Source organism: Podarcis pityusensis, assembly GCF_964106645.2.
Source record: "Podarcis pityusensis genome assembly, chromosome: 2".
NCBI classification, from domain to species: Eukaryota; Metazoa; Chordata; class Lepidosauria; order Squamata; family Lacertidae; genus Podarcis; species Podarcis pityusensis.
In genome coordinates, this window is record NC_138029.1 from 19,294,494 (window position 1) to 19,304,670 (window position 10,177).

The 10,177-nt window shown below is 42.4% G+C and overlaps 2 long non-coding RNA genes across 2 annotated transcripts; both read left to right on the forward strand.

Annotated features, from left to right (window-relative positions):
* The first annotated feature begins 748 nt into the window (after positions 1–748).
* LOC308471447 lies at positions 749–4,916 on the forward strand. Its single transcript, XR_013982969.1, has 2 exons — positions 749–989; positions 4,600–4,916. It is a non-coding gene; the product is annotated as an uncharacterized lncRNA (long non-coding RNA).
* Positions 4,917–5,065: 149 nt separating this feature from the next.
* Positions 5,066–9,514, forward strand: LOC308471448. Its single transcript, XR_013982970.1, has 2 exons — positions 5,066–5,143; positions 9,355–9,514. It is a non-coding gene; the product is annotated as an uncharacterized lncRNA (long non-coding RNA).
* The last annotated feature ends 663 nt before the right edge of the window (positions 9,515–10,177 follow it).

Here is a 10,177-nt window from a genome sequence, read left to right on the forward strand (position 1 = left end):
GGGTGGGGTATAAATAAATAAATAAATTATTATTATTATTATTATTATTAATTTTCATTTGCTTGCTTACAAATATGGTATCTGCAATTGCGAAGCTGCTGAATGAGCATCATCCAGCCATGGGCTAGACTACTCAGCACCTCTGTGACATCTCTATCTGCCCAGGCTCATTGTGACATCATAGTATGTCACAATGAGCCTGGGCAGATAGAGATGTCACAGAGGTGCTGAGTAGTCTAGCTGAGTAGTCTAGGATTAGAGAGAAGAGGGGCTGTATCTCAGGAGATGAAGGAGATCCCAGATTCCCAGATTCATTTTCGGTCGTCTTCAGGTAAGCCTGAGAAAGACCTCTATGTGAGACACCTCACCCACCAACATTTATCTGATGGAAATAGGGATGACCTAATCCATATCCTCCAATATTTCTCTGATGAAAATAGAGATGTCCCCTCCAACAGTTCTCTTGGTGCCAGACCAGTGTCTTGGTGCCAGACCAATGGAACGCCCTCCCTTCAGATGTGAAGGAAATAAGCAGCTATCTTATCTTTAAAAGACATCTGAAGGCAGCCCTGTTTAGGGAAGTTTTTAATATTTAATGCTGTATTCTTTTTAACACTCGATTGGAAGCTGCCCAGAGTGGCTGGGGAAACTCAGCCAGATGGGTAAGGTATAAACAATAAATTATTATTATTATTATTATTATTATTATTATTATTTATTTATTTTCATTTGCTCGCTTACAAATATGGTATCTGCAGTTGCTAAGCTGCTGAATGAGCATCATCCAGCCATGGGCGGTTGATATACTATGATGTCACAATGAGCCTGGGCAGATAGAGATGTCACATAGGTGCTGAGTAGTCTAGCTGAGTAGTCTAGGATTAGAGAGGAAGGGCTGTGTAGCTCAGTGGAAGAGCATATTTGTTGCATGGAGAAGATCCCAGATTCATTTTCTGTCATCTTCAGGGAAAGCTGAGAAAGACCTTTACGTAAGACACCTCACTCACAAACATTTATCTGATGAAAATAGGGATGTCCTAGTCCATACCCTCCAATATTTCTCCGATGAAAATAGAGATGGTCCCCTCCAACAGTTCTCTGATGAAAATAGGGACGTCCTATTTCAAAAAGAGAAAATTTGTTGCCATATTTCAAAAAGTGAAAAATCCGGACACAAAAGTTGTGCTTTTTTGGGGGCAAAACTTCAAAAACACAAACAAACATGAAGTTTTGGGTTTTTCTTAAGGAAAATCTAGACTTGCCAGACATTTCTGCCTGGACACTGTTTCCATCTGCCATATGTCCAGGAAATTCAGGACATATGGCAGCCCTACCATACCCGCCAACAGTTCTCCAATGAAAATAGGGACCTCCTACCATGCCATCCAACGTTTCTCTGTTGAAAATACGGACGTCCTAAGGAAAAGCTGGGTGGCTTCTGTAAATCCAGGATCATCCATGGAAAATAGGGACACTTGGAGGTTTTGGACACTGTCATCAGTGTAGACAATACTAAGCAGAGGTCTGGCTCAGTATGAGGCAGCGTCATAGAGGTTCTTGAGAAGGACCTGGGAGATGAAGGACCATGAGTACCAAACTCACTGAAATCAGGGCCACACCTGATAGGACTGGATAACTTTTGTGAAGTTATACATTCCCAGTTGAATTATTCTTATTCTTAAAAATAATAATAATACCCCGCCCATCTGGCTGGGTTTCTGCAGCCACTTTTTGCAGCTCCCAACAGAATATTCAAAACACGATAAAACATCACACATTAAAAACTTCCCCAAACAGGTCTGCCTTCAGATGTTTTCTAAAAGTCAGAGAGTTGTTTATTTCCTTGACATCTGACAGGAGGGCATTCCACAGGGAATGCCACTTCCGAGAAGGCCCTCTGCCTGGTTCCCTGTAACTTTACTTCACGCAGTGAGGGAACCGCCAGAAGGCCCTCAGAGCTGGACTTCAGGGTATGGGCTGAACAATAGCGGTGGAGTCGCTTTTTCAGGCTATGCTTAGGGTGGTTAGTAGTTGCATTGAGTGGGAGGAGAAAGATGCTGGAGGTACCTTGGAGGTGGTTTGTATACAAGGGAGGTTGCACAAGAGGAAGAGAGAGGCACAGACATGGGGGTGAAGGTGAAAACAGGTGCAAAGTGGAATTGCCAAATAAAAGACTTCAACTTCAACAATGTCCTTGCTCAACCCTCACTTCCACAGAAGCTGGGACTCTAACCCATAAGCAAAGGGCAATGGCGGGGTAAAGTACGTTATATGAATGGGAGACAAGTGATGCATATCCTAAATCATCAAAATGACTCTGGTGAATGTGCTTATACCATATGCTGCAACAGAAAGAAACAGACTGGGCATCCAAACACTGCAGATGAGGGGGCAGAAATGGCCGTTATTGTCCCTTAGAAACTCAGTAAAATGAAGGATATCTGCCACTGATTTATAAAAAGTAACTCCTGTAATTACATAGCATGATCCTTGAGGTATCAAAAGCTTTATGGCTGTTTAAAAAGAAGGTCCATTCCAGAGATGTATTGCATGCCCTTAGAAATTTCAGACCCTACCACTGTAGGGAAGGCACTGCAGTGATGTTTAGTTTGTAACCCAGAAGTTTTATTTTGACTCTAAAGTTATTGGAAAGTTAAGGATCAAGGTTAACAGACTCAAAATTTAATCTACTCTAAGAACAGGGTGTGGGTTGGGGGAGGGATGATTGCAAGGAAACAAAAACACCAACTTGGCCCAAAATGAAGTCAATAACTGCACCATCCGGATTCTAAAGACAACATCTGGGGCCCTTAATTTCTCTTGTATCTATGCATACAAGGAATGTGATTCTACTGTTTTGCTAAAATTTGATTTTAGTGCTCCAATCCACTCCTCGCAGCAGCCTTTTTATTACTGCTCTTGTGAATGTGTTGCTCTTTTGTAAGCTGCCTGGGGCATTTTGTCAATGTAAAAGCCGAGGTAAACATTCATTCATTTTTATTATTAAATTTATAATTCCTCCCAAAGGAGCCCAGGGCAGCAATGAACAAGGGATAAAATAATAATAAAAATATTTAAAATATGATTTTCAATTTATAAATAATAAAAAGGCAGTCTTTCCTCCTTTTCCTTCCATTTTGGCTTTTACAAATACAAGAATGGGGGATAGGATGCAGATATGTCCCATAGATTTGAGGGGCTTCTTAGGGTGGCAAATTCTGTAAATCTGAACACATTGCACCCCACCATGGGCCTTGCTCCTAATGCAACCTTGACCATGCAGTATCAAATCAGGGCAGTTTTTGCTGCCCTTACATTTTCCTCGTATCACTGTCTCTGGCAGCCATTGACAGTGAATAGTTTACTCATGGGCGTTGGTGAGATGGGAGCTAATCCTGTCCCCTTGTGCCTGGGGCTCAGTTTCATGGCATAGGACAATGTTCTTTGACCTGATGCTCTCTGGATGTGATGGACTACAACTCCCATATGGCATGACCATGGCCCCTGTGTCATGGACTTCTACTCAATATTGATCTAGAGCAGAACTCCAGTGTATAGTTAGCATTGTAAAAACTTAAACACGTTGCAGGATTCCCAAAAATAAACCAGAAGAAATTAATACTTCATTCAGCAGAGCTTTACTGCTACTGAATGCAAAGGAGCATAACGGTCACAAGTCCAATAATTTTAGGATTGGCACTGTTCATAAGAAATCCAGTTGCAGTAGACTTAACAGAAGGCAGAAGGCAGAAGGCAGAAGGCAAAAGGCAAAAAGCACAGGCACAGGCTCAGACAAAGACGAAACCCAGGCCATTGTGAAGGCAGAAGGCAGAAGGCAAAGGGCAAAGGGCAAAGGGCAAAAGGCAAAGGGCAAAGGGCAAAAGGCAAAGGGCAAAGGGCAAAGGGCAAAAGGCAAACGGCGAAAAGGCAAAGGCCTGGGTCAGGGTGAAAGTGAAGGTGAAGGCCTGGGCCAGGGAGAAGGCAAAGACAAAGGCCAGGGCCAAGGCAAAGTTATATACCCGGGTCAGGACAAAGACGAAAGCGAACACAAAGGCCCGGTCCAAGGCGAAGGCAAAGATGAAAGAACGGGCCTAGGTGATGGCGAACGCGAAAGCCCTGGCCCAGGCCAGGGTGAAGGTGAAGGTGAAGGCAAATACTCTTATCAAGGCAGAAGATGGGAAGATTTGTGTCTTGTACAGTCTTCATCTGGTTTTGTTCTTCTGGTGCAAAATCAAGTAAGGATCAGCTGTTGCAAATATAAGTCGAACAAATCAACTCTGTACAAGCTGCAAGGCATGTTTCAAACCAGCAGGTGGCAACATAAGACCACACTCATTCAGAAGTGGTTTTTCAAGCCAAGTCCTTCACCATCGAAACGAGAGAAACATATGCACCCCCAGTTAGGAAAGAAATCCATTATTTTAAACATGCTTTTGGTCAATGCTGTTATTCCCTCCTCAGTATCTGAAGAGAGAAACCATTTTCCTCTGTTATTGTTCATGGTTTATGCTACAGCCCTGTCCTCTCAGGAAATGTTTAAGTGCAGTGGATAAACCATTTCCTGCTTCAGAGGTGCATTCTTATCTATTTGATCTGCAGTATATACACAATTCATGAGAAAGTAGCGGCTATTCAAGTGATCACTTCCATAAAGATCCCATCTTAACCCGTCTTAAACTGGAAGAGGAACCATCCCTCTGAGCCATGGAGGACACACCTATCCTGAAATGTGTTTGAGCAGGAAGATTGCATGATTGTCTTTTCAATTCTTCCACACACACACTGCAATTCCGTGCTGTGCAAAATACTATTCACGAATATTCATGAAACAAAACTGAACAACGGCAAGATTATTCCGAAAGGTTATTCATTTGCTTTTGAATTGCCAAGCTTTTTAATAAAACAACAATTCTGTAGACATTTTGTGCAAACAGATATCTTGCAATAAAGACTGAAAAAGAAGCCGATGCTAAAAAAGAAAAGAAAAATGGAATATCTTGCTGCCTGGGAGAAGTCCCTTCCCAGAGAGACTATATATATATATATATATATATATATATATATATATATATATATATTTCTGATATATCAAATCACTATGAGTTTGTGCTACATTGCATTCATTGTTTGACAAATTTGTGGGGTTTCTTTTTTTTTAACAACAACAACAACAAATTTATTAAATTTGTGAGGTCCATGCCTTTACACAAAATACCATAAAACATTATTAAAAGATAAACAAAAAGATTATAAAAGTAAGCTAAAATTCATGCCATGCTGTCCCAGCAAGGAAACTACCCAATAAACCCCACCATTCAGGGAAGAAGATACAACAACAGGTTAGGAGAGCAATGGGAGGGACCTCACCGTTTCATCCAGGAACCATACCCTAGTTTTCATAGCCTTCACCACAAAGACCGCTACCACGTGAGAAATCCGTGGATCAGCGTCCACCAGTAAAAACTTTACTTGGTCCTCAGAGTTGACTATTGATTTGGGAATAGTTTGTAACATCGCATCCCTGAAGGCCGAATAGATGGGACAATACAACATGTAATGTATGAGATCCTCTTTGGTTCTCATATAACAAGGACATATCCGCTGCTCTACTGGGATTTTTGCATATCTGCCTGACAGATAGGCCGTAGGAATGGTTTGAAAACGGGCCATAGTAAAGGCTCTCCGAAGAGTGGGATTGGTGATATTCGCCAAGTAATTGGCGCAGATTTTGACTGCTTTCAGTCGGGGAAACCAGTGGGAGGACCCTGGGATCTGTATTTTTGTGGTATCTAACAGAGCGTCTCTCTCCAGGATCCATTTCCGGAGTTTGTCCGGGCTCCACCGTTTGAGGATATTAAACTCCGGTAGGGTGTATCTAACCAGGATCTCAGATAAGTTTTGGCGCCAAGTGGTGTTCTTTTGAAAAGATACAAAGGCTTGTTTGGCCAATAAGGTGTTTGAAGTGTTTGCAAGGTTGATGTAAAATCGTAGGAATCTTAAGTGGGCCCTGGCAGACACAGAGGGTAAACCAACCTCCACCCTCAAGAAAGCTGCTGGGGTTCCTTGAGGAAGGCCTAGAATCCTCTTGAGATAGTAGTTTTGCAAAATTTCAAGCCGTTCCAACAGCCTCTGGTTCCACCCCCAGAGTTCTATCCCATATAACATCTGGGGAATAGCTTTCCCAACAAAAGCTCTTAATGCCGGGATCACCAATTGTCCTCCCCTGGTATGGAAGAAACTAAGCAAAACACCAATTGTTCTTCGTGTTAGGATGGTTACAGCCTTAAAGTGGGCTAGCCAGCTAGATGTAGCCTGGAATGTAACACCCAGATATTTAAAAAAAGGGCACTGTTCAATCACATGTTCATCTAAAGACCATCTAAAGGTGTGGCGAGCTCTAGTGAACACCACAATTTTTGTTTTGTCATGGTTTATCTTTAGTGAATTATGGGAACAGTAGGCTGCGATCCCCTCCAGCATGCTGCGTAAGCCTCTTCGGGTGAGTGCCATTAAAACCATGTCATCGGCATATAGCAAAATATTCAGGCGTTTACCTTCAAGGGCTGGAGCCGATGACTTGTACTTTGCCATGTACTGAACAATGTCGTTTATATAAAAGTTAAAAAGAAATGGGGCTAGCAGGCATCCCTGTTTGACCCCTTTCCCCAATGGCAGCGGGTCCGTAAGAGTTCCCGATGACCCAGTTCTGATTTTGACTGTAATGTCTGTATGTAACTCTCTGAGAATTTTTAAAAGTCGTCTGTCAATGTCCGTTTCATATAATTTTTTCCATAGTCTATCTCTACAGATTGAGTCGAAGGCAGATGTCAAGTCAACGAAGGCCACAAAGAGTCTGCTCTTATACGCTTTTGCATATTTAGCTACCAGGGTCTGTAGTACCATGCAGTGACCTATCGTATTGTGGCCCTTTCTAAATCCTGCCTGTTCCAGGTTGAACAGGTTAGAATGGTCCGCCCAATCTACCAGCTTGTTTAATAAGTACCGGGTATAAAGTTTGTATGCGATGTCCAGAAGGCTTATAGGGCGGTAGTTTGCTGGATCTTGAATGTCTCCCTTCTTATAGATAGGGACTACCACACTTAGTTTCCAGTTTGCTGGGATTTTACATGTGTTGTTTATTGCCGTAAAAAGTTTGGCCAAAAAGATGGCCCACCATTGGGCATTTGATTTAAAAACCTCAGGGGGGATCATGTCCTCACCAGGAGCTTTGCCATTTTTTAAAGTTTTAATTAGCTGTAGGCACTCTGATTCCGTAACAGGATCCCAACTAGCTAGATGCTCATTCTTCAATGGGAGGAACGGACTCAAATTAGCAGTATTTGAGAGTGTGTATAGCTTGAGAAAGTGTTGATACCACACATCGGATGGAATACTGCTGTTTACAATTTTTCCTTTGGATGAGACTCCCTGTGCTACTATTGCCCAGAATTTTCTATCGTCTCGCGATTTAATCGCCTTATCAAGTGCCTCCCATTGTTCCTTCCTGTAAAGGGATTTCTTGAGTTTTAAGGTGTTTTTATAGTGAGAGCGCCATCTGTGGAAATTTACCATAGATGACAAAGTCCTCTCCTGTTTTACCTTATTTTGTTGTTTCCTAAGCAGGGATCTTAGCTTCCGGCAGTCTTTGTCAAACCAGACCCCCGATTTGTTATGTTGTTTGGGAGGCCTGGTGTTTATAAGAAATGGGAAAAGGGACTCTGAGACCCGCTGATATAGTGAAAAAGGATCAAAGTTAGGTAAAGGACACTGGTCTCTCAGAACCAATAAATCTGGAGAGTGCAGGTGTTGATTGATTTTAAGCTCCAGCTCGCTGTTCCATTTACGCCTGCGTGGGGCCGGTGCTTGAGGAGGGGCTGCACAATGTAGATGTTGTAATCCCCCTGATTCGAGGGGAGTTAGTGATATTGCTCTAGGAAGATGGTCGCTCTCAGTTCTGTTAAAAGTGCTGAGACCCTGTGCCCTCTCCAAAATTGTTGGAGAGACCAGGATATGGTCAATCACACTTGCACCACGAGGGCCGATAAAAGAGAAGAAACCTCCTGACCTATCCATGTAAGTACCATGCAGGTTGTACAAATTATGCTTAAAAGCAATCTCCAGTAATGTAATACCTGCCTTATTCAAGACCTTTTCATCAGAACTCCAAGGGATAAACCAGTCTGCCTCTGGTAAAAACTGGGTTTTGGAGCCATACGAATTGATGTCGCTGCCTATCCTGGCATTAAAGTCACCTGCCAGCAGGATGTTCCAGTCAGGAAATTCTATTTTGGCCTTCTCCAAGCATGACTCCAAATCTTCCCAGATTTGTACTGTCTGAGAGGAAGTACACATGGGGGGAATATAAACGTTGAAACATAGAAGATCTCCTCCTGTGTTATTGGAGATAAGTAAAATCTGAAAATTGTTGTTCTTCATCCACTGCAGTTGTCGCACCCTGTACCCTTGCTCTATAGGAATAAAAGTGACCAAACCGCCGCTAGGTCGGCCACGGTTATTTAGTTTTTTTGCAGGGGTAGCAAAAGCCGCATAACCCTGTAAGTAAGGGGGATGAGAGTCTAGGCACCAGGTCTCTTGTAGACAAATAATCTGGAATTTTGAGAGAAAATCCAGAAAATCAGCATCGCCCTGCTTAGACAGCCAGCCCGCCACATTCCACGATAAGATGTGAAAATATGGTGGTGAGGGGAACAAAGGTAGACTCCTCCGTTTGTTCTTTAGGATGATGGAATGAATGTTTTTGTAGAGGTGGAGTGAGCTGTTGAGATCATTTGTGGTAGGTACTAACCTAGTGAGTTTTGTTTCCCTGGCGTGGTGTCCCCTCGCTGTATCTGTCTTTCAATCCTCCACCTGAATGCCATCTAAGGATCCTGAGGCATCCACAAAGATTGAACCGTTCCTACTCATCGGCATGGCAAGGTCTACCTGGTGTATTGTTGTTTGAGGTATTAAGGGTTGTGTGGGAGAACCCACTTCTTCGGGGGACAGGAACCGGCACTGCGTCCAGTCTTCGTTGGATAAGGGCTTTGTTGTGTTAGTAGCAAAATTAAATTCCAAAGGAGCAGAAAAACCTTGGCGGAGTAAGGATTTTTTAATGGTTTGTAACCTAGCTATTAACGCATCCTGGGACTGTTGAATCTGCTCAAGGGAGGCTAAAAAGAGCATCTCCTTTTCATTTAAGATATCTTTTTTGGGTTCATTGGAAGGGAGTAAAGTTTTTTGGAGCTTAGCCTTCTGTTTGGAAATTTTGACTGCCTCCGGTTGACCTTGTTTGCAGTTTTCAGAAGCCATTTCCAATTCTGTGCGCAGACTAGTAGGCTTGCGTGTTCCTAAGAGGTTTCTTTTTTGCTTTATTTACATGCTACTGCGGTTCTGATATTATGATCACAATTGTGACTGTTAATTTTTAGCACTGTCGTTATCGTGAGCCGCTTTGAGCTCGATGTTACTTAACAGAAAAGCAGAATACGAACATTAAATTGAAATCCATCTGCAATGCTTGCGATTTCTTTATTATTTAGTTCACCCCATCCCCTACTAATAACCTGCTCTTTCTTTAGAAAGATCGAAACACCTTAGCTGGGAGAAGGGACATAGTTCAATGGCGGAGCATCATGCCTTTCATATAGGATGTCCCTGGTTCAACTTCCTTGCCTCTCCAGGTATGGATGGAACCATGGAGAGCTACCATAATACTGAGCTAGATGGACCAATGGTCTGGCTTGGGATAAGGCAGTTTCTTCCTATCAGGATGCTTTCCAGCATCTCCAGGTAGAGCTGTGAACATTCCCTATCTGAAACTCTGGAGAATCCCCGCCAATCATTGTAGACAATAATACTAAGCCAGGGACACCAAAGGTTCGTTCTTTCTTTCTTGTTGACTTTTCTTTTTCCCTTTCCTTTTTCCTTTTATTATTATTTTATTTTGACAAAGTAATAATCACAAATAAATAAGAATAAAACTGTGCACCCCGCCACCAAGACCATTCCATTGTAACTATCCAATCTCCCAAAATTTCAACACCTCTTGCGATGGTTTGACCCTTTTCCATTTCAACAAATTCTACAAACACCTTCCATATCTCCTCAAAATCACTTATCCTGCATATTCCCCGTCTTACCTTAATGGCACATGTTAATCTATCATTAATAGCTATAT